Raw genomic sequence first — 5081 nt, forward strand, 5'->3', positions numbered from 1 at the left:
AAAAGGTTGCCCTTAAATTATTACAATCAGCTACCAATCATATTCCAAAATTTAAACAGTATTCTCAACTTCACTAGGCCTTATATACCAATCAATGACTTTATAATCTCTAGTCCATTACTCTTCAGCTCTTTTTTGCTGTATGGATCAGTTTTAATTTTCTCATCCTGGCCTTTAAATCCTTCCAGGGTACTGTTCCTTCTCCTCACGACTTCCTATAAAGACCATGCTTCAGTGACTCCCTTCTACTATTTTAAGTGACCTAAATGAAGACAATTATGCCCTCTTCAGGGGACATGTTATAATCTAACAGTCTCATTGAAAATTAGACATGTATACTTACAGGAAGAAAAGAAACAAAAACCATACTCATATGAAAAGTTTGACAGAAATAATACTTAATGACAGTAAATAGAAACAAATCTAATGTACCAAACCAATTTTTTTTTAATTCTCATGTCCTATTCATTCACCTTCCTTGAGTGCAAGCAAGTTCATTAATACCAGGGTTTCACACAACATACTTCCCCAAACAGTCCTCAGACACTGATTCCCTGTAACCAGCCACAGAACCGCAGACAAGCAGCGTCAGCGTATCACCCAATCTAAGATCAGTGCTGGAATCAGAAAACACGAGATGCTCAGACCACATGAGCGCTATCCTCTGGGCTCCCTCCGAAAGAGGAAATACAGCAGGTCTGATGAATAACAGGCCCATGCTAGCAATAAGAAACAAGCAACCAGAGAACCACCTGGGAGGGAAACTGGATGAAATGGAAATTAATTAATAGGGAATGCAATATATAACTTCTATAATGTTCTAACAGGTACAATGATATTGTTGAATTATGGCCTATGATTAGTTATAAAGTGACTGCTTAGAATGCAAATGAACAGTTGGTACATAAAATCTAGCATAGGGTAACATCACTAAAGTCTACTCAAATTTTCTTTGCTTTGCACTTGAAGGGGGGAAATGGATTTATTGAACAAGCTGATTTTATACCCACAGTCTTCAAAAGTTCATTCTTATAATGATATTAAATATTTATTAAGTGAAAAGACAATCTGGTTATAAGTTAATACATTAAAAGGAGTTCACAAAAATAAATACTCCTGTGCTTCCCCAAACTGACTCAATGACAACTAACAACAACAATCCACTTTAATTCTTGGTAAATTAAAGAAACTGACTACTACTCTCCATCCTCCCGCCTCCTCCCTCCTTCCCCCCACCCTGGTTTAACTCGCCTTATGAGTGGCATGCTGGCTGGCCTGGGGGGGTGGGGGGCAAGATGAAGATTCAGGCTGAAAGTTTCAAGGGACTAGGGGCTTGGGATCCTGGTTGGTGCCTGGCTGAGAACAACTCCACCAGGACTAAGAGCCAGTGGGGAGATGAGGTAGAAAGGAGAGGTAAGAATGTAGGGAGAGGGAAGGGAGGTGGTGGTAAAAGGAAGAGAAGAGAGACAAAGAGGGAAAGGAAGGAGGAAAAGGGAAGCAGGCTCTGGCTGGAGCCAAAGCCAGAGCCAGAGATGTTCAGGTCCGCAGCAGGAGAGGCTCAGAGGGAGTCTCCAAGAAACAGGCTACCACTTTTAAGATAATTATTTTTAACTTCAGACAATGCAATAAAGATGGTTCCTTATGAACAACAGAAACACAGAAGAGTAGCTAGTTAAACTGATAAGCAATTGCTTTATTTGGTAACATTTCAAAATGAGATCAGACATCTAATAACGTGTGATTAGAAGATGAGGAAAGACGGGTGTATATAGGCAAGATGATTGACATCAGACTTTACTAAGCCAAGCTTAGTAAAGCCAAACACTTAAGGATGATTCCTAAAAGAGTAACAGTAGAGGGACAAAGAGGAAATAGAGATAATCTGAGCAAACAAAAAATATATATACACTATAATAACAACCTCTGGTAGCATAGTGGCTAAGACACTTGCCTGCTAACCAGATGGCTGGCGGTTCAAACCCACCAGCCACTCCTCGGAAGGAAGGTTGGGCAATCCTACTTCCGTAGTGATACTGCCTCGGAAACCCAAGGAGGGGTCGCTATGAGTCGGGGCCGACTCGACGGCACATAACAACAACAACAACAATAATAACAACCTACTTCCTATAAAAGAATCATGACTTCCCTATGCTATTGTCATCAGCCGTGACAATGCAAATTGTTTGGCCAATGAGATGCAGGTGAAAATGATATGTATCACTTCCAAGCAAAGGATTCAAGAGTCACAGTATGTTTGTGCCATCTTTGCATTTTCACTATCATGAGACCAACATGTCCCAGATAGAGGCTACTCCTTCAGCCTTGGTCTGAAAATAAAGATATGGAACAGAGCCATCACCAATACATAAAGGACATGTAACATGAGCAAAAAATAAACCACTGTTACTACAAGTCAAGGAGATGTGGTGGCTGTTTACGACTGCAGCGTAAGTCAGTAAAAGTTGACAGTGATCAAATAAATGCAAATTAAAATACTATGATGCTACTTCACACTCATATGATTGGTCAAAATCAGTAAGTCTGATAAAAATAATTGTTGATGACAATGTGGAAAATTCAAACTTCATGATTGCTGGTACCCAAAGATTACTTGGGCACTCTGGGGACCACTTTGGCATAGCTGGGAAAACTGAAGAAGTTGCAAAACGCCAACCTAGCAATTCCACTATGAAGAAACTCTTGCACAAGTAAAAAAAGAAACATGTACAATAATGTTTACTGAAGCACTGTTACAGTATATTTAAAAAAACCTACACCTTAGACAACATAATTAATGTAACTGATGTCATTAAATTATACATGTACATAACATTAAATTGGCAAGAGACTTTTACATATATGTTTACAAAAATTAAAAAGAAACTCTCCCTTTCTTTCCCCTCCCCTCTCCTCCTCTTCATCTCTGTCTCTGTCTCTCTGTCTCTCTCTCTAGCAGTGTTAGGAAGGGAAGAAAAAGAAAAGAAAGCATTAAGGATCTTCTATCTCTTTTGCTACTTCTACCTGCAAACAGAAAAATACAAAAACCTCATTTTCAAGTATTACAGAAAATTGGTGAATTTAGAAAACTACTCTTCAGACACAAAAAAACTTTACCAAAAAATTCAAAATTATTTAAAACCCCAAGAAAAGAGATACATGATGGAAAGGGGAAGGAAATCAAAGTCTACAGCCTATTCTTTGTCAGGTACCAGGGCAGGCTAACCATGGCTTTCAACCAGGTCACTCAAATTTAGAAAAGACTACAAAATATAAAATATAAGTCCTTTTCCCTCTCAGTACATAGCTCCCCATACCTCCAACACTACGTGGGATCTAGCCTTAGCACCTTGGTAGCCTGAAGTGAACTGATGGAAGCCCAACAACTCAAGAGTATTCCCTAGGTGGATGGCAGGTGGACAGCATACTCTACAGACACACATATCAAAAGGCACATCTTCAGTGATTTTTAAGCATTATTTTCCGTTGTCTCACCTGGGTATCAATATTGAACAATTTGGCTAAGCTGATTCTAGTATATACTGATTATTTAATCATTCTATCAAATGAGCTAAGTACAGTTACCCTCTTATTTTTATAAATAAATTGATGCTTAGAGAAGTTGAATGACTTGCCTAAGGCTGTAAGTTGACAAGTAGCACTGTCACAATACAATTCCAGTGCTACATGATATTAAAGACAGTGACCCTTCCACTAAGTTATAATCCCCAAGCCTCCAATTTAACTTCCATGGTATTCTGGGATTTGTACATTCTATGTACATTCATAGGAACTCTGGTAGCATAGTGCCTTAGGCACTTGACTGCTAACTAGAAGGCTGGAGGTTCAAACCCACCAGCCACTCCTCGGAAGGATGACTGGTCAATCTACTTCCGTAGTGATACTCACTCAGAAACCCAAGAAGGGGTCACTATGAGTCGGGGCCGACTCGAGGGCACATAACAACAACAACAACATGTACATTCATAGGACCTCTGGTAGCGTAGTGACTAAAGCACTTGGCTGCTAACCAGAAGGCTGGCGGTTCAAACCCACCAGCCACTCCTCAGAAGGAAGATTGGGCAATCTACTTCTGTAGTAATAAAGCCTCAGAAACCCAAGGAGAGATTGCTGAGTTGGGTCTGACTTGACGGCACATAACAACAACAACATGTACATTCTATAGCATCTTTGATGAAAAAGCTATGTAACTGAAGCAAAGATTACTTGGACACATGGGTATTTTAATAGGATTTTACTTTATTTTTCTTTGAACAACGGAAATAGCAGAACCATTATAACCTGAATGTGCAAGATTACTAATAAAAAGAGCAAAGACATGAATTATTTATCTAAGTATCCTCAATACCTTGAATATAATATACATCCAAATATATAATAAACTATTGTTCAATTAGGGGCAATGGTGGATCAGTGGCAGAATCCTCACCTTACATGTGGGAGACCCATGTTCAATACCCAGACAATTGTATGTCATGTGCAGCCACCACCCATCTGTCAGTGGAGCCTTGTGTACTACAACAATGCTGATTTTATATATATGTCTGTATGTATATATGTATATACGTATGTGTATGTATATATATACATATATACGTATATATATAGAGAGAGAGAGACTAGAAGACCGTATTTTAAATGAGCAAGCTAGGTCCCATGTGCAACAGATTAAACAATGTAGCTCAGTGGTCAGGTTCATGAGCTCTACAGTCAAACTTTAGAGGCTGGAATTCAGGCTCAAGTACTCATTAGCTATGAAACCTTGGGCAATTCAGTTAATTCTCAAAGCCTGGAAATACTGGGAATATCAATAATAAGAACTACCTTACATAGGATTCTTGTATTAAATGAAACAATCCATTCACAACTCTTCACATATTATTCAGTAAACATTAGCTATTAATATAAACTAAATCTAAACCAAACATATTGCCATCAAGTCAAATTCTGTAACCCTTTAGGACAGATGGGAACTGCCCCGTAGGGCTTTCAAGGCTATAAATCTTTATAGAAGCAGACTACCACATCTTTTTCCTGTGGAGTGGCTGGTGGGCTTGAACTGA

At 38.9% G+C, this 5081-nt stretch overlaps 1 protein-coding gene across 1 annotated transcript in view; it reads right to left on the reverse strand.

Moving 5' to 3' along the window:
* The window catches only part of EPB41L2 (erythrocyte membrane protein band 4.1 like 2), a 119710-nt gene that overhangs the window by 112572 nt on the left and 2057 nt on the right, over window positions 1-5081 (reverse strand). The gene's annotated exons all lie outside the window — the stretch shown is intronic.

The sequence above is a fragment of the Orycteropus afer genome, unplaced genomic scaffold (assembly GCF_000298275.1).
Source record: "Orycteropus afer afer isolate SDZICR_OR568_19922 unplaced genomic scaffold, OryAfe1.0 scaffold00182, whole genome shotgun sequence".
NCBI classification, from domain to species: Eukaryota; Metazoa; Chordata; class Mammalia; order Tubulidentata; family Orycteropodidae; genus Orycteropus; species Orycteropus afer.